This window comes from Lissotriton vulgaris, chromosome 1_1, assembly GCF_964263255.1.
Source record: "Lissotriton vulgaris chromosome 1_1, aLisVul1.2, whole genome shotgun sequence".
NCBI lineage: Eukaryota > Metazoa > Chordata > Amphibia > Caudata > Salamandridae > Lissotriton > Lissotriton vulgaris.
Window position 1 is genome coordinate 1,920,814,521 of NC_141685.1, and position 20,533 is coordinate 1,920,835,053.

The 20,533-nt window shown below is 42.5% G+C and overlaps 1 long non-coding RNA gene across 1 annotated transcript in view; it reads left to right on the forward strand.

The window, feature by feature from the left end:
* The first annotated feature begins 2,534 nt into the window (after positions 1 to 2,534).
* Positions 2,535 to 20,533, forward strand: part of LOC147751394 (uncharacterized) — a 575,722-nt gene continuing 557,723 nt past the window's right edge. Inside the window, exon 1 of the long non-coding RNA XR_015299990.1 lies at positions 2,535 to 2,682. This is a non-coding gene — a long non-coding RNA (uncharacterized LOC147751394). The remainder of the gene's footprint in view (positions 2,683 to 20,533) is intronic.

The window sequence follows — 20,533 nt, forward strand, 5'->3', positions numbered from 1 at the left end:
TTGTAAAACAGGTAGCGGTCTTCAGAGTGTCTCAATCATGCTTGTTCACCCCTTAATACCACTTTCTTCATTAGTCTCTCACACCTATGCCCGTTTTCTTCCCACAATTTTCTTAAGTCCTCTTCATCACTCTCTTTAATCTCTCCTTCTGAGTATACTTCCTTGCATCACCTCCCTTTCCCATACTCAGTCTCTCACACATAGGCACTCTCTTCACCTGTCAACATAGCATTTTGTTTTCCTTTATCAATGTCACTATTTCAACAGCTATGTATCACTTCTTCACACACACTGACATAAGATGGCAATTACAAAACAGTTATGTGTGTTCTGCAAAAAAGACCAAGGATTAGATGAACATGTAGGCTGAATATCTTAAGATCAAGCAACAGGCCATTACAAATTAGCACTGCCTTCAATCTTAACTCCACTCAATCACGTGCAGTCACCAACACACCTAGATGTGACTCTGTTCACAGTATGCACTATAGCAGAGTCAAGTTGCATGAAAAGCACTGCAGAAACACAGCATTCAGCATCAGCAAACGTTCTTAGGGAATGCAAGATGAAGTAAACATGAAGGATATGAATAGGAACTGGAACACTGACTTAGATGAACTTAAAGGTTTTCTTTTTACAGTAAGTGTTGAGAAATTGATCAGTGCTTTCCCTGTAAAGTTAAGGACCTGAATATGTGGGCTGCAATGTCAGTTGTGACGGTCCCACTTAAAAACATGGAGTCTCGGACGGTTCAGGATGTGTAGCCAACAGCGCAGTGTAGTTTCCTTTTAGACATAGCAAGTAGGGCCTCAAACCTGGTCCGTAAAACACTCTTGACAAAAAAGCTCGAACTATATCAGTTTCAAATATGAATGGGGGTTCTTGTAACTACACTTCTTTCGCTGGTTTGCAGGGAGACACTGTTTTTAACATGAAAAAAAAGAAGTAAAACATGGCTTCAAGCCGATAGAGCAATGTGTTTTTGCTTGACTTTGGGGAGTGCTTGTGTAGTGCCTAAGTATTGTAGCGCCTTCTGTGAGAAGAACAGAGCTCTTCCCTTGCCCTGAGGGAATAGCATATATCTGACCACTTCTTCAAAATAATATTATGAGTGTGGATCCATTTACTGATGCGTCGGTCTGTGCTGAGGGACGTGAAGGCTGCTTGCCTAATCGTTCTTTTAAAAAAGATTGTTATTCGGTGCCTTGGTTTGATTGGCTCAAATAAAAGGAAACACACACTAACCCACCCAAAGCACGTTTGTTGGTTAAATCAGAGCAAATGATCCTAACCATGCTAAGAGTTTAAAGCGAATGGCTTAAAACCTCAACCTTGTTGAAAGTCACCTTGATGATCGCAACCCACTCCTGGTAATCTGACCCCGGTCTTGTCACCCGGTCTTGCTCACTCGCCGCGATGCTCTCTCATTATTTGCCAAGAGTCACTGAAGAGGAGTTGTTATAATTTGCTATTTATAAATATATATATCATTATAGAGTTGTAAGTTACTAACTTTATAATGCTGTATCAAAAAGTGTATTCACTCACACTATGCAGTCTCTTCCGCAACCCCTCACCCCTTCCTACTTTCCCTACATGGTATGTTCCAGTGTCACTGACGGTTGGAATGTTTCCATCAGTTGAGCCTGTGAGGTGACACCGCAGGTTATATGAAGATTTCTGACTAAAGATACATCTTTTGAAAGATTCTTCTTTCATTATAACAGGTGTCTTCTCTAGTCCTGTGTTTTTTGTATTCCATTCTGCTGGTTATAGCCCTTAATCATAATGGAGAAAATAACTAAACTGCAGAGCTCTCGAGTCCATGCCTTAATAACCCTTCCGGCCATCGTTTTTTTTCCTTTATGTTCCTTCACTTATAGTCTCGTGGTCAACAGAACTACAAATCCCAGAATTCAAAGAAAGACATTTTTATTCATTGATCTGGTAACTTGCAGTACTAACGTGCGTATTTAAAGCACGACTAGGTATATTAACCACCAGACGTTGCATATTTAGAAAGCAATCACGTCATGCCTGACTTACAGGTGACGCTTTCAACCAACCCAGGTATTTCAGACTTTGCATGCTGAGTATTTAGACCCATGCCCCATTAGTTATATTGGGAAACATGAAACTACAAGTGCCATAATGCGAATAACGATTGGGTAAAATTAACACCAGGCAACTGAGAGCATGACACGATGCCAGGTGCACGCGTTTTCTTCGTAGTAGAAGGATGCTAAAGGCATCTTTCAGGGTTGCACTCCTTGCCGCTCAGATTGCATTATTCGTATAGCGGGCTCCACCTTTTAACACAATCCCTTTATTTTTTTTTTAAAAAAATGTAAGCTATTTATGTACACAAAACTTAAAATGGTACCCAATGGTTGGGAGACGGTTAACGCGCATTACTATTTTGTTAGCATGGTGAACCTTGTCACATGGTGCGCGAACACTGTAACCTAGGAGATAGAGATTGGTGGGTGGAACCACAAGAGGGGGCTCTGGTAGAAGTTTCCAGTGTGTCTGATGCTGGGGACTGGAGAGCTCAGCGAAAGGAGTTCCTGCTTCATCTAAATGGTTGGACTGCCTATTTTTTCATCTATGGTGTGCAATGCAAAGTGGAATAATTAAAGAGCCCGCTGGATGTCCAAGCCACTCTGGGGTTGCATCAGTCAGGTAAATGTGCTTTTTATTCATCATATGCTGCTGGGAAAGTTGGGCTTTATCACAGCGTACCAAGCGGTGTTTATTCTAAGGCTAAGCAGGTGGCTGCACATGCCTTTCTCTTTTGTGTGAGAAATGCTGCTGCCTGCCCATAGCGCTGCTCACGCAAGGACCCGCCGGGCGTGTGTAACGTGCGGCGGGCGAGGGGTGCTTCGCACGGGGCATTGTCACGCGCTGTATGTGCCGAGCCTCCGAGGAGAGAGCGTGTGCCTCAGTGCATTGTGAAGCGTGCTGTGTGGGGATAATGTGCTTACAATACAATGCGCCTTCATGGGAGCCGCGGATAGCAGAGTCATGCTTCCAGGAGCGCCGGAGCAATGCGATTTGTTGCATCCTTGGGGCATCAGCAGATTGAAGCATGCGCTATTTTCTCTCATGTATGGTTTCATTATTGCAAACGCAACGGAAGAAACGGCTCTCCAGTGAAAGTTAATGGCATTCAGCGGCGTTCGCCTGGTTACCCTGGTGTCACGGGTGTTTGCTGGTGCTCAGCACTAGGTGTTAGCCGTCAAGCAGTCTCTCTGTTGTGCCCCCCTTGTTTAGTTCTGTCACCAAAGCCAGTGCTCGCCGAGCATCCTCTGAAATTGTATGTTATGTGTCTGAAGCGAAGGAATATGCCGCGGAGCTACCACTCACAGGGAATTATGCGTCATGCCAACAACCATGTGTGCAGAAAGGTGCCTCTCCCCTCCCCCTTTCTCAGAAGGCATCTCGGTTCCGGCTGACGCGCGAACACCGTTCCTCTTAATTGTATGTTGAATGTGTCTGACGGGAAGCAGCAGCCCTGTCTTTCTTAAGTTTTAGTCGGCACGTAGTGATTTTTTTGCCTCATTTGTCATTATTGATTTTCCTCTCTACAGTCCTCATCCCGCCCTTCTTTTTTGGTTTTGCTTGACTGAAACCATTGTTATAGAAGACAGTGGGGATGCGTTGCTTTTAATCCAGACCTGTCAGACACCCTATAGGAATAGCGGAGGGTGCAAATAAAGTTCAGTATTCTGCCCATTTAGGTATCTTCTGGTGGTGTTTTGGTGATTTATACTTACTTCACCCGCAGGGGCGTAGCTTCAGGGGGGTGTTTGGGGAAATACACCCCATAACAAATGTACTTTATGATCAATGGTTGGGTACAGGTGCTTTCAGTTGGTTATGGTGAAATGCCTGTCGGATTTAACCAGGAATGTTTACGTAGACTCAGACAAAAATGCACACACACTCTCTCCCTCTCTGTTTTGAAGAATATATGACGTTACAACGCAAACCATTACAACACATGTTTTTACAACGTGTTGTTTACATGTCAACTACCATTACATCGCATGATTTTACAACGCATACCAAAACAACGTATTTTTTAAAACTACCATTACAACGCATTCCATTACAACGCTTTACATCACAATGCATAACATTACAACGCATAATACTTTTAGTGCAACAGTAGGGTAAGTGATGAATAGTGTAGCGGTAAAAATTACTATTCCCACTCCAGTGAGAGCAACAGTAGGGAAAGTGTTGGATAGCGCTGGGGTAAAAATTACTATTCCCACTCCAGTGAGTGCATCAGTAGGGAAAGTGTTGGAAAGCGAAGGGGTAACAATCACTTAACGCCTTCCAGTGAGTGCAACAGTAGGGACAGTGTTGGATAGTGTAGGGGTAAAAATTACTATTCTCAACTACCCCTCATCCCATTTCCACCCTTAAACTTAAAATGTTACATTACTTACCTTACAATGCACTGTGATGACATGCTTTGTAATGGCATGCATTGTAATGGCATGCGTTGTAATGACATGTGATGTAAAGGCGCTTGTGTGGTAAAAGTGGCGCTGTAAAGGCATTGCGATGTAATGACTGCATTGTAATGAATGTTTCCCTGTTTTGAAGGTCCTCGAAAATGTTGGTTATTTAAAAAAGATTGTGTTTTCTCTCTTAATACTCCTACTAATCACATACCTCTCCCTTCCCACTGCCCCTTAGGCCCCTCTCAGTTCCCCTGCTTGTGGTATAATGTATTTTAACATTATATGTCATCAGCTTGAACATTGAAAATTTCGAAGATCAGCCCCCTAATCTTACTGACCAAGCTGCGTCCCTGTATACATGTGCACAAATTAAACAGGTACACCTCAGTAGTGTAATGCTAAATGATGCCCCCCACAGGATGTAATGATAGGCCTCTGTGTCCCCCATATGTCACACATATATTTTGGCTGTGGGCTTACAGAGGCCCCTTAAAGTGCTGCCCTCCTGAGCCGCTGGTGCACCTATCTAAGCAACCCATGATTAATAACTGGCTATTTTGGAAGAGTTCTGTGGTAGTGTGGGTTTATGTTTTAAACACTCAAACTCTAGGTAGAAGTTTTAAACATTTACTCCACAATGCTCTCAAGATTCTCAGGTCCATGCGTGATGTGCTCCTTCAGTAAATGTTTTTATTTTTTAATTCTGGGACTTGTAATCCTGTTTTATAGTGATATAATACGCAATATAGCAATCATGAATATGAAAGCAAAGTTTATACTTATTATTAAAATCATGCAGCTTTTTTTCTTATTATTTACTTTCAGCCTATGTTACCTATATCTTATATAACACGATTTTCTTGGGAACATGTATGCTTGATCTTTGTATTAATATGGTAAATGCATTGTTCCAATGTACCCTCCAAAAAGAGTTTGTACTTAGCTGCCTTTATCATTGATAAGATACATTTTGCCAGGCCCTATGGACACCCTGAGCAATTTGCTAAAATGCACTACACGCATTTCGAAAATGAGCTGAATAGCATACAACCATTAGAGTGATGCTGCTTACATCACTAGTGTGAGTTAAAACACCTCTAGGTACATCACCCCTACATTCTACATTATTCAACACTCTCCAATAGCTCAAAATATTCAGTGAATGCCATGGAAATACACATTTACACCTTAAAAATGTCCTTGTTATGTAGAATTTGTCCGTAGCAGTGTATTACAATTATTTAACTTGAGTGCGTGCCCAGACATCCACTAGTATATAATCTATTGCCAATGGTCATGCTGGCTTTTCTCACAGATTATTTTGTAATAGGCCTCGGCCTTAAGCTACAACTTACTATGAAACATGCCTTTATAACCAACATGAGGCACCCCCAGCCTTTACCTTGTTTAACATGGAGTACAATTTTCACCCTATACTTTACTGCTTAGAAATGATGCACCATATAACTTTCAACATGTTCAACCACACTTGCCTCTAGTGCTTACACTGCTTCCGTTATATGCACCCACATGTGTACACACAGAAACTCTATGCTGTAATATCACCATAGTGTTATTACTTATGTCATAAATTATGTCATTTTATCATGTCATGAGTGATGTAACATGTGAGGTCATAAGTAGTGAATGGTGAGGTCGCAGGTTATAGTTAGCCCAGTAAACTATATCTTGTGAAATTCCAGATTTTTTTATTGCTTTTTAAAATATTAATTTTAATCTATTACACCTAAGTACAACATCACTTTAACCTTTTGTTTCTTTATGCAAGCATGCACATATACTTACAACTATAACTCCTCTCAATCTCTATTTGAGTTTTTTCTTTACTGTTTTGTGATATAGTATTTCATTCTTTCTAAACTCTTTCACTAGTATGCAGTGATTGCTGTGTTAAAGTTGTTTCTTTGCCACATTTCTGCTGCACTTATGACATTAAAATGAGCTGTAGCAACATTTATCTGAAGCCTTTTTGACAGTTGTCAACATTTTTGATAATCTTTCGTACTACTACCTCTGGCTTTGAGGAGCAGCCAAGATCTGTCTTCTTTCAAAAAAGATCTTAAGACCTACCTGTTCCCAAGAGCAATGTAGTGCACCTCACCTGATGGTTAGATATGGTCTCAGCGCCAGGATACCCTTCTGGGTGACAGTCGCGCTTAATAAGCATTAAATACATACATACTACTGGAACATTGATTGCAATGGAGCATTGATTTCACTATAACTTCTGGCTACCTCATCCGAAGCAAAAAATTAAAATACATTCTTGTGATAAACAATTCCTCATGGAACGTTATTTTTTTATGACTGAATGATGTTTAGCTGATGTGAGTCTAGCCACACCTTGGACTTAATATGAGTACTTGCGAAGTCAGGCCTTCAATTTCTTGCAGAATTCAAGAAGTTACAAAGAAGCTCTTATGTGTAGCAGCAGGTCATTGTAGCATCTTCTGGTCCCCCATCTGCAAGGCATTTTGGGATTAAGTGTACACTCTTAAGTGATTTGCTTTTCTCCTAAATCTCTGCACTTGGATGCTTAAAATGGAAATATTTGGTTATAAATCCAACTGGTGACACGGTCTGCCCTTGAAACTACCTCTGTTACTCACATGAAATAGTTAATTAGCATAATTTGCAGCAATGTTCTGTTTGAATCGTATGAGGTGAAGCATGCACTGTGCTAAATATCGAAGTTGGTTCAGAGCTATAGAGTACTATGGTCTCATGTCTTAAATAGATGTAGCTATTGCTAAACTAAAAGTTGGGCCAAGTGAATGGCAAAAACTTAGATCATTCTGTTTAGAACACATGCAAGGCTGAATACATTTTGTCAAAGTGGAACGTTTACCAAGAATCTTTCATCTCGAATCCCCTCTGGTAAAAAGAGTTAGCAAGCATGGGGAATGTCACCAGGTCTGTCTTATAAATGAACGTGGCTCTTCCATCACTGATGGGTCTAGGTGCTCAATAAGTCATTGTAAATTGACTGTGTCACACATTCTTGCACTCATGTACCCATTATCTATCCACTAAGGCATTCTTTCATTTACCCCGATACAAACCTCCAATAAAACACACACACACACACATGCACAAATGCAAGATAAATTAAAAAAGAAAAGTAGAATAAAGAAAACATGCTGCCATCTAAACAGCACATTCATATGCTTGCAACATCAAATACATTTGAAAGTAAATGAGGTAGGCCATCTTGCAATGGTTTTGTACATAGTTTTACATTGTTTTCATGTTCCAGCATGGCCGCCAGATGTCGAACCAACATGTTGGCTATCATGGAATGGCAAAACTGTGTTACACCATGGACAATATTATTTCATGATGGTTGCCTGGCTTGGAAGCCGTGATCCTGCTGCACAGTTCAGAGGAAATGAAAGGCAGGAAGTGGCCAAATAACATTGTCCAAACAGCAGTAGTTTACTTACCCTTTACGACATCATGTAAGCTGTCATAGATGGAAGCAGAGTGTAAATGATGCTCATACAATGGTAGAGGAGGGATGACCAAAAGCCCCTCTATATATGTATTTGCATACATATTGCAATTTCAAAAACTTTATTCGACAGAATGTCATAAAAGCAGAAGACATACATTATATCACCAAACATTATAAATAATACATATTGCACATAGTTTTATATATATTTTTTAAATATGTTGATTACAAGGTGCTGGCAGACAACTATGCCTGCCAGGCCATCTGAAGGGAATGGCACAGGAATTCTTTCTGCTCTTAGGCTTGGTAAAACATGAACACCAAAATCGTTGCCCACAGTAGTAATCTGAGATTTTATATAATAAAACACTTGCTTTAATTGACAATCCACACTAAAGGTCTATTGTCAATAACATATGCATTTGATGATAAACAATAATAAATAAATCCTGTCCACTGCCTTTATTATAACTTTTCATATTAAACAGACAAGACCTACAGCATGAGGCATAATGTTTCCAAGTGAAACAATAGGGTATGCAGCTTTTATAATTGGCTTGGCTCCGGAATCGACTCAGACCTATTGTGCTGAGCATAAGCTTTCTCATGAAACCTTCAGATATACTGTAATGACATTTCAAATATGTAGAAAGCTAGAGCTGTCAAAACAATATAAACTCTGTCATAAGAGAGGCCTGAGAAGAATTTTCATGATGCAAATATTCTATCCCCATGTTTGGCACAAGTGGGCCATCAAAACCAAAATCCTTGCCACTGTTATGTTATGTTATGTTATGTTAAAAAAATTTATACCGCGCACGTACACCGAGACGGTTTCTTGGCGCTGATAACAGACATAACAAACTGAGGCAGGGAGCATTACTCAAAGGCTAACTTAAAAAGGTGAGTTTTCAGGGTTTTACGGAACAATTCGTAGGTGGGGCAATGGCGAAAGGAAGAAGGGAGGGAATTCCAAAAAGTGGGACCTAAAAAGGAAAACCGGAGGCCGCCGTGTTTTTTTCGGCGGATCAGTGGAATGCAGAGGAGATTATCGGCAGAAGATCGAAGGCTGCGGGATGGGAGGTATCGCTTGAGTTTAGAAGAGATGAACTCAGGGGCGTGGTTGTGAAGGGATTTGAATAAGGTGCAACCGAGTTTAAAGGAGCACCGTTTGGCCACAGGGAGCCAATGAAGGCTCTTCAGAAGGGCGGAAACATGCTGGTGTTTGGGTTGACGAAACACCAGGCGAGCAGCCTGGTTCTGAATTAACTGGAGTTTTTGAAGCTGGTAGGCGGGGATCCCCGCATACAGGATGTTAGAGAAATCGACCCTGGAGATGACCAAGGCCAAGATGGTTAGAATGAGTGCCTCTCTGGTTAAGAATCTACCGATCTTGCGAATCCTGCGCAGCTGGAAAAAGCAGGATGATGTAACTGCAGAGATCTGAGGTTTCATAGATAGATCCTCCGAGATGATCACTCCTAGACTTTTCACGGTACTGACCGGGCGAGGGGGGACGCCAAGGGAAGGGGGCCAAAAATTGTCATCCCAAGGGTTGGTGGGGCCGCCCACCAGGACGAGTTCCGTTTTGGACGGATTCAACTTAAGTTGGCTATGAGCCATCCAGTCAGAAATTAGTAGCATTGTAGTTTGGATGTTAAGACGGGAGGTGGGGGAAGTGTCCAGGGGGAAAATCAGTTGCAGATCATCTGCGTAGTTATATATGGTGGCTGGGGAGTGACGAAGGGATGCCAGAAGTGGTTGCATATATAAGTTGAAGAGAAGCGGGGAAAGGGCAGAGCCTTGGGGAACACCACAGGTGAGGGGGGTGAAAGGGGCGGAGAAAGTGGAGAGGTGGACAGCCTGAGAGCGGCCTTGCAAGAAGGATCGAACCCAATCAAGGGCGACCCCACGGATCCCGGCGTTGCTGACACGGTCGATCAAGATAGTGTGATCGACCGTGTCAAAAGCCGCCGACAGATCTAACAAGACAAGAGCCTGGGGGATGTTATTGTCGGCACCGGTCCTGAGAGTGTCCATTACTGCCGCAATCACCATCTCTGTGGAATGTAGTGGGCGAAAGCCAGCCTGATGAGGGTCAAGGAAAGAGGAAGTTTCCATAAAGGAGCTGAGGCACTTGGTTACATATGTCTCCAAGATCTTTCCCAGAAAGGGGAGGAGAGAGATAGGTCTATAATTACTCATCACAAGAGGGTCTGCGCTAGGCTTCTTCAAGATGGGTAACACAATGGCCTGCTTGAAAGCCTCGGGAACAACCCCTGATGTCAACGAGGAGTTGAGAAGGGCCAGGGCAGGATCGGGGCAGAGCCTAAAGATTTCTTTAAAGATGTGGGGAGGGCAGCAGTCCCTGGGGGAGCCAGAGCTAACTTTATGGAGAAGACTGTGAAATTCAGTGATAGAAATAGGAGGGAAGGTGTAAAAGTTCTGGACATTTTCGGAAGGGAGAGGGAAAGAATTGGAGGGAGAGGGTGGGGAGATATTATTTTTAATTGTGGAGATCTTGTCTTGGAAAAAAGAGTTGAGCTCATCACACAGTGCCTGGGTGGGAGCAGGCGGAAGGGTGATGCGATCGGGGAGGGAGAGCTCATTGACGATTGAAAAGATGTCCTTAGCTTTTGAAGCCGACTCCAGAATCTTGCCTGAAAAGTAAGAAGTCTTAGCCTCAAGAATAGAAGATTTATATTTACTTAGTAAAGTAGTAAATTCAGTCTTGAGTACAGGGTCGTACTTCTGGCGCCAGCGACGTTCAGCCTGGCGAAGGGCCAGTTTATCAAGTTTCAGCTGGTCCGTGAACCATCGCTGGGCGTCATGGGGGCGAGAGATTTTAATGGACTTTAGAGGGGCTACGACATCGGCCGCTGCCTTCAGCCAGAGCTCAAGAGTGGAGGCTTGGTGGGATACGGATTCAAGGGCAGGGGGAGTTGAGGCTGCCAAGAGAGAATGGAAAGTGGTCATATTGGCGTTTTTCCAGTTACGGGCCATAATGCCAACAGGGCGCGGAGGACGGTGAAAACTGGGCAGGTCGACAGAAAAGGAGACAAGATAATGATCGGACCAGGTACAAGGGGTGATCAGTGGAGGCGAAGAGTCAAGATTGGCCAACCAGACCTGGTCGAGTATATGTCCCTTGCAATGAGTGGGAGTGGAGATCAACTGCTGATAATTCAGGCTGGTAAGAGTTTCCGTAAACAGTTCTGACAGTCGGCTCTCTTGGGGATCAGAAGGCCAATAATTAAAATCACCCAGGAAAAGAATTCTGGAGTGATTAATAAGAAGCTGGGAAAGGAGTTCCCCAACTGAGAGAGCAAAGGAGGGCATATAGGTAGGGGGTCTGTACATGAGGACACAGACAAGGGAGGTGGAGGATGAGCGAAGCAGAATAACAAGGGTTTGAGAGTGAGGGATAGGGGTGCAGTCTAGGATGGAAAAGGCGTGTTCTTTGCGGATAATGGCTGCGACTCCACCGCCAACTTGCCCTCCGGGCCGATTTACATGCAGGATATAGTAGCCGTTAGGAAGAGCCCAAGGATATCGGGTACAGAGTCTTCTGTCAGCCAAGTCTCTGACAGAAAGAGAATGTCTGCGTTGGTGTCATCTAATAGGTGGAAGATCTCAAGTTGGTGTCTCACCATGGAGCGCGTATTGAGATAGAGGATCTTAAGGGTAGCAATGGTAGGGGTGGGAGAAGGGGAGTCAGCGGAGGCGGGGAAGGGAACAGGGCCAGGTGGGGAAGGGAACGCCGTGCAAGGGAAGTTGGAAATACCGCAATCCTGAGCCCTCCTGAAGGCCTCAGGGGGCAGCGGGACAGGGTGTTGTAGAGAACATAGGTCCGCTGATGAGTAGCGGAGCGTAGGGACAAGGTGGGAGGCAGCTAGGCGCGGCCCGGCGCGGACGGGCGCAGACGGGCAGGACTTTGGCTTGACTTCGGCGCGACGTCGGCGCTCCCGCTGCGTTCGTCCGCTGCGCTTCCGCCAATCCGCCATTTTATGTGGAGAGGGCGTTTAACCACTAGCACGCTGACCTGCACTGTGTGAAGCAGGGCGGAAGTGGGGAAAGGAGGTGGGTGAATGGCGCTCTGCAGGCGACCCTCCGCGCAAACGGCACTCAGCCGGGGCGGACCGGGGTCTGGAGCATGAGGAGGCAGGTAGGGAACACTCGCTGAACGCGAAATAATAAAGCACCAAAAGATAAGAAATTACTGTCTCATTTAAAAGCACAACAGCGCTAAATGCAAAAGATGCGGAAAACCGCTTTAAAATCTGTTAATCAGCTCTACAGTATGGTAGTCTTGACATTTCATGTAGCAAAATACCTGTCTGCATTCACTTGCGTGTTGTAATAGCAACACACATTAAAAAGCTTATTGCATTTGAAATGCTTTTCACAATAGGCAAGTCAGGCATACTGACTTTGTTATAGTGGAGAAGTGTGGCTCAATGATTAGAGCGGCAGACCCTGATGCAGAGGTCTGGCCCGGGACCAGGGTTCAATTCCCTGCCTCGGCGGGTCTTGGGCTCAAAATTCCACGGACCTGATAATTCTCGCCTTGGTGCCTATTCCAATCATGGAGTCCCACTCTGCAACTCTGGGCAATAGCTTGCTTAATCTCCACAACAGCCCCCACAACGCTAAGGATGCCTGGCTTCCACCCTGGGGGTGCCCAGGAGTGGACGCCTCACAGGGAAAGCCAGGATGGGTTCCACAGTGGTATTGGTACAAGCGCCTTGAGAACCTTGCGGGTGAGTAGTGCGCTATACAAGTATCAATTTACATTTTTACATTTACATAACTTTTCATAATGAGCAGACCAAACATATGGAATCAGGCAAAGATTTTCCTGGTGCACCAAAACCTTCTACAGCCTTTACCACTGTAATCAGCATGTGCCTAATAAAGTGTGCATAAAGCTGGCAACTATCATACATACTGTTATAAAATTTCAAATGTACAAAATCACTGTTGGCAAAACAAAGTACAACTCCATTGAAAGGATCTAACAAGGAATGTCACAGTGAACCCTTTATACACTGAGGGTTTTGTGGAGGGTGGACAGGTGTGCCAACCCATATACCCTTGCGTGCTATGGTAATTTGTGAGATTTGGGGTAACAACATACTTGTCTACCACCTCTAACACAGTGTCTGTCATAAACAGATTAAATCTATTGCACTGGGAATAACCTTTGCTAGTGAGCCAATCAGCCTGCGGTCTTTATAATTGACTGGTTAGTAGAACCAACTCCCACCTACTGTACTTGAGCATACGCCTTTCTACAAGGCAACCATCTGCAACAGTCATAAAATGATAAATGCATACAAAATTACATATCGATAAACAAATCGAACCTCTGCTAAGAGGACCTAAAATAGGTAATCACAGTGCAAATCTTCCCTGTCCACAGTTTGTCAGAGAGGATAACCAAAACCCTTGCCTACTATGGTAATCAGATACTTCACATAAGGAAATAACTCCTTGTAGTCTTTAATACTGACTGATAGGAATCCCCCTTTAAATGATTATTACCTTCAACATACATTTAATACATTAAGACATCTGACTTTATATTAACTTTTCATAATAAACTGATCAATCCCAAAGCCTTGATGATTGGATCTTCACTCCTGATGTAATGAGCATAAGCTTTCCCACAAGACAAAAAGCAATACAAAGCACTGTTTTTCTGTGTACGCAGATAACCTCTGCCCATTTAAATGCTGTACTAAAGAAAGCCAATATGTAGGTGGGATGTAAGCCACTCTGTCAGAAGTACTTCTGAAAGCTCACATAAGATCTGGCAACAACTTCTTTGAAAATGCAGATTAAAAGATGCAGGATTTTACCTCGGTGATTCCATTTCTGTGTGTTTCAATGTTGTCTGGATCACAAACAATGTGGTATTTCATGCCTTGAGGGTGAATTATATTTTTTGTGAAGGTAAAAACCAAGGCAGGCTATAAGTACAAGAGCTGGCTGATTATAAAAAACAATATTCAAGAACACAAGAAATTGATAAAAATGATTACTGCAATGGACTGAAATGATATCAAAAGAGATACTCTTTAATATAAATATAAAAGATAAATGTACACATAAAGTTAATAAATTACACAATAAACATATTAAATCATGAAGTTCATGTGATTATTTTCAGAATATATAAAAAGACTTCATAACATATAAAAATGATTCTTTATCTTCAAAAGTATTCTCTAATTGTAGAGAATGAGGCTGCGTGTCGTGTGTCAACGCGTTTCGACAAAAACATTTGTCTTCATCAGGACAATATTGGATGGTCAGCCAAATTTTTCTAGACAGAAAGATACAATGATAACATTTAAAATAAATTTAAATTTAAGATCACAGTGCATTGCTTCTCATAGGACATAAAATTATTCTTAGATTAATCAAGTTCATCAGCCTAGCTCATGTAATAATGCGAAACATATTTAAGAAAAGTAGTAGGAACAACCACATATACATATTCCATCTTTCACAATTATCATACACAGGACTTAATCCTTTCCATTTCAATTACAGACATGTATCATAACCTCATAGAGGTTGGTGTATCATCCATATCATTTAATATCCTAAGAAAGTCACCCTACCAGTTTGTCAGAGAGGATAACCAAAACCCTTGCCTACTATGGTAATCAGATACTTCACATAAGGAAATAACTCCTTGTAGTCTTTAATACTGACTGATAGGAATCCCCCTTTAAATGATTATTACCTTCAACATACATTTAATACATTAAGACATCTGACTTTATATTAACTTTTCATAATAAACTGATCAATCCCAAAGCCTTGATGATTGGATCTTCACTCCTGATGTAATGAGCATAAGCTTTCCCACGAGACAAAAAGCAATACAAAGCACTGTTTTTCTGTGTACGCAGATAACCTCTGCCCATTTAAATGCTGTACTAAAGAAAGCCAATATGTAGGTGGGATGTAAGCCACTCTGTCAGAAGTACTTCTGAAAGCTCACATAAGATCTGGCAACAACTTCGTTGAAAATGCAGAATAAAAGATGCAGGATTTTACCTCGGTGATTCCATTTCTGTGTGTTTCAATGTTGTCTGGATCACAAACAATGTGGTATTTCATGCCTTGAGGGTGAATTATATACTTGGGTTAAGTTTAAGAACATTTCTTTTCCAAATGAAAGGACATTTGATATTACATTATGCCAACATGCACTCTCTAAGTATCACAAAATGTTTTGTGAGACTACACGGCTGGTACATGCTGAAAGTATACCTAGTTTTCAAGTTCAGAAGAACGGAGTTTTTTCAATGGCCTTATGAGATCTGTAGTGGCTCAGAGTCATAGTTATAATAAAGTTTAAATGTATATTTGTGCTTTTCAAATGCAGAAAGGGTCACACATTCAGATATAAAGAGATAACTATACATCAAACATCGGGGTAATTTGATATCAAGGAACACATGTTTCATCAGACATCCCAATAAGGTCAAAGGTTCATAAGTGACCCTTACTCTCTTCCGAGATTCATTGTTAGCCTGTACTGCGCTCCCAGACCTAAAGCCATGACTCAGAAATTGTTCCTATCCCAACCTTCATTTATCATGGTGAGTAAGTTATAATTCATACAGTGGGAAGGGTTTCTGATATCAGTGTTGATGTCTTGGGTTGTACTGTAATTAATTTGCTACTCCATCGAATCAAAAAATATACCTGTAATGAGTACATAGGATTACTTTTCATATATGCAGCCCTTACATTTGTTTTTCAGTTCCATCTTCAGAGAACCATTGGAATGATATTCAGCAACAGTAGACATTGAACTCTGTGAATAACATTCAAACTACATCCAGAATATAAATTAGATGTAGTATATTCAAAAACCTTAAATACAGTATTCAAACACCTGTACAAAAAAGGGGTTTTCGCAGTTATGAAGTTACATAGAAAGCATTGAGCAGTACATCATTTTCAATGAAAGTATCTTGATGGGGGCAGAGTCACCATGCGGAGGTGTCAAGGAAACTTGCAAATATGAGGGTGCTTCAAAGGGGCATCCCCTCCTAATATTGAATCGCAATGAGATGTATTAATTGTTTGTACCTGTAGTGCCTGGCTGGTCACTGTTCTAGTGGTTATGTTACCAGCCTCTCCCAAGAGCTGGCTTACACCCCACCCTACACCCATCCACCACAGGACATGAGACCCTGACAGTAAAAGAGGCTGGGCGCACGTGCCCCGGGCCAGTTCTACACCCTAACTAACTGTGTCTGTGTCCTTACTCTTTATGCACGGGACCTAGGGCCCCTCAACATTACAGCATCCTTTACAGCAGTTTCAAATCACTGAAAAGTTACTGACTCTTCAAAGGAAGTGGGTAACTCAATTATAAAGAGACGTTATAGTCTCTGTATAGCTTCCCATGGGGGGCCTCAGGGGGAGCAGAGAGTGGCCTGGAAGACCACTGCCATGCACCCCTAAAGTCTTAGGCTAACTGAAAATGCTTTTATTTTTGAAGCAGCTCCTCTACTTTAACGGGACATGTTGAAAAAAAAACGTTAAAGTTCTCGTCTGGGAGTGCAAACACAGGGATTGAGGTTTGCTGTTCCTTGCAGGCCTTCATTGCTGTGTTCACAGCCAATCACGGGGGAGTGGTGATGTATGACAACGTGCCTTATTAAAATTCATTAACCAGGTCAATCAGCCACCTCCAGCAACTGTACATTTTGCAATATAACCTTTCAATACATATGTCACATAGCAAAAGGTTTGGGCAAAATTTGCTTCCACGATTTGTCTCATGCCATTTTGTAGCTCAGGCTCAAGGTGCTATATTTAGAATTTTTCAGATATGGAACATCTGCCAAAAAGTGGTGCCAATCCCTCACACCTTGTATAATGTACATAGAAGCCCCTTACGCGCTAAATAGGGAGGTTAGGACATCACACATTTTGGGTGGTGTCCCTTATATGCCAGTCATTCAATAACGCTCAAAGATAAAGCGTTTATTACCCATGCAGCAGTTTCACAATTTGAGACGAGTGACATTCTACATGTTACTAATTACCACTCTGGTACTATCGAAGGGCCCCATATATTGCGTGGGGCTCACATTGAGGATACTTTGAATTAATAACTGTGACCCTCATATATCTTGGCTACTACGTTTTTGTTCCAGTGCTTTGCCAACCTAACAGATGTCGTAAACATTTGTTCCATCCCCGAGGATGAAAATATGTATCGAGTGTACCAGCATATTACCAGGCAGATCCGCGTCGCCGTCAGATTATTAATAGAATCATACACAGATACAATCTCAGAAACAAATATCTTTAAAGTAGGTAGATTTATGACAGTAATGCATACAGCAGTGCACCTCTTCATATCAAATAGGCACGCCTAATGAAAACTGACTCAACATTTTGTCTTTCGAAAAGAAGTGCATTTCTTCAGAATATTAAATGGGTCTGCGGCTAGATTTAATTCAAGCCCTGCCGAGGGAAGATATAGATTTGTGTCAAATTTCGCAGACGTCAAGAAATAATGCTGCAACATTTTTGCTTTCTGCATATTTTTGATATTCTTCTGTTTATGGGCACTCTTTATGCCGTATTATAAATATCAAAAACTCGTAGAGGGGAAAACGCTCCAAGAAATGTGCACTGCTGTTGAACAAATGTTCAAATTACACTAATGTATTCTGTGCTCATCTTGCATTTAGGAATTTAATGAGAGTGCACGTGCCTGTTCTATCGTTGCCACCTCATTATTTCGCAGCTAAATTGCACACTGAGAGTTCACAGTATGGATTGATTTCCATCAGATTTGCATTTCCAAAATGCAACCTGCCGCTTTGTTATGTTGATGCCCCAGTGCATTGTGGTAATTGCTGTTTGGTCAATTCCTTATATGTGAAAACATATAATTTGGTCATATGTTGCAAAGAGAAGGTTTGGAGCGCATATGTATAGTACTGAGAATTAGGTATGGGAATATAATAATGCTTGGTATGTATTCTTTATTTGACTACTAATCAGTGAGATGTAACTGGATTTATGGTCTCTGATGTCTGATTTAATATTGGATTACAGCAGTCTTCAAAATTCCCAGATTTAGGAGTTAGGTTGTCATGTACAGTATGGACGGAACCGAAAATCCTCCATTTTCTGGAGGAATCTCTGTATACAATGCAGAATCCACTAGGCTAAAGGTATTCCTGGAAATCTATTGTGGAATAAATTCACTCTCTGGATTTTCTTGCGGAAGAAATTCAGAGTTAAATGCCGCTATTTAGAGTTTCCTCAAAATGTTGGGGGATTTTCAGCGAGACCCGACTGGGAACTGAAACCGACCTGGGAAAAAGCTCAGGCGGCCCAGGGGGAAAGCGGGTGGAAGGTTCCTAGTGGAAAGCTTTTTACCGCTTTTGTTTCAGGGGGCAGATATTGCAGCTATGCTGTAAAACCAGCCCCTGGTTACAAAAACGTCTCCTCAGGGGTCTAAAGCCAGCCTCCACCCTGGTGACTCACCAGAGAAACGCCCGCTGCCTGCTACGGCCAGTCCATTCACTTTACTCCGTTCGGCGTTTGCCGGAGTTTACTGCCCCCCATCCTGCCCCGCCCCGCCCCGCGCACTCCCTCGAGGACCCGCCACTGGGCTTATCCAAGGCCCACACAGTGTTAACAAGTGTAAAAGCTACATAATAATTAAGTAATACTATCAAAAAATGTACCCCATTACACCACATCATTTCTTTTTCTTGCCGCATAATTCACTTAACCTTGCTGTATAATTTGGCCCTCCCCTGCTGCATGATTCCAGTTGCCCTGCCTTTAGTTTGTAGAAAGGTCATGTAGCATCAAGACGGCTGAGGAGTCTCTGCCCAGTGGTTTGAGCTTGTCCTCTGCCAAATCGAGCAGAACGTTTTTTTGCCTTTGGTTTGTTTAAAGGCCAGTTGGCAGCCATGCAATAGAGACTCACTCCATTAAGGTTTTAAAAAGTAACTTCTTTAATCTTGCCAAACTATGGTGGCAAGTTGTGTATTGGCTGTTAGCTGGAGGGTACTTTCTATCAGGTGTTAATTTCTTCACAAATAATGTTGCTTGATTGAAAGCCTTTGGTCAGTCCTTTTTGAGGGGTGGTGATGTTAAACATTAGTGCTGGCAGTGAAGGTCAGAAATCCATTGGAAGGTGGTTGTTTTTTTTTGTTTTTTGTTTTGTTCCCTAGCAATTGTTAGGGAATGATGGCTGTGTAGAATTATATTTCTGAGTTAATCCAAACATCATTCTTCCATATCTCTGTGTTTAGTAAGAATTACAATGTCTTCAAATAATTTGTAGACCATGTATTATTTTTGGCTGCTGCCAATTCAGTGAATTCCAAGCAGATTTTCTGACGCACTTCCTGTCATAGTGTTTTGTGTTGTCGAACGTTTTATGGTTGTCTTTCATATGCTGGTGGCTGTGTTATGTGTTACGCTGCACATTGGTACTGTACCATCACCATTCCAAAAGATAGCCAGCCCTTTTCAACATAACCTGCTTTGGGTTGAATCATCTATTGGTTAGATTACGTTATGGTTTTGATCTTTTCAATTTGACCTGAGTCTCTGTATAGAACTCCAGTGATGTTTTCATAGAAGTTCTATGGAAACCACACTAGGCCAATTTCTTGATGTTTGGTTCTAACCATTTCAAATGTCTCATAATTTATCATTGCAACCCTTTGAGGGACACTTCCAGTGTCTGACTGAGTGATATTGTTGCTGTCCCATTGAGCAGAGCGGTAGGTGCTTGAACCGTGAGCATGATAATTGAATAGTGTGTTTCATGACTCGGGTTGTCCCTTCACATTTACTAACTGTTGTAGCAGGGACCCAAGTCTAATTGTTGCCTGCCCTTCATGTGGAATTGATAATTGTGTAAATCAGAATTGCTGTCAGTCTTATTTATCCTGTACAGTGCTCTGCTGCCTTTTGGCTAGTTTCACATTATAAAAATACCATTAACATACATGCACCCAAATAACATTCACAACAAGCAGTTCTCAGACAAAGAGGCTTCATTGGCGCTGGTGTTGGCTGCTGTGTTCCTGCCCTTGGCTGTCTGGAGCATCCCACGTGCTGCCTCACTTGTGAACCAGTGTGGAGCCGGGCTGCTGGAGTCACAGCTGGGGACCCCTGTGTAGGGAAGTGGTGGCCATGCCACAGTGGGATACCTGTGGCGATCCAGAGCCACATGAATACTAACTTGCTGTAGATCCCCATAGGGCAGGAGGTGGCCTGCGGGTCATACTACCTGATAGACTAGACCCAGAGCTTGAAGGCCCGCCTCTTTGCTGGCTGTCTCTGTTTGCTGTGCTGGTATTGGCCGAGGGAGCACATGAGATGGGAGCGCTTCCCACCTTTGCAGGCTCCTTTTTGATTTTTGACCATGAGCCTTGGGGCGTCCTGATATCGAGCGCCTACCTGGAGGAGGTTCCCCCTCAGTGAGGAAGTCCTTATTATCTCTCACTTGGCCCGGTGCCCAGCTGTTCAGTGGGGAACTTGGATTTTTCCTGTCTGCATTTTGAAT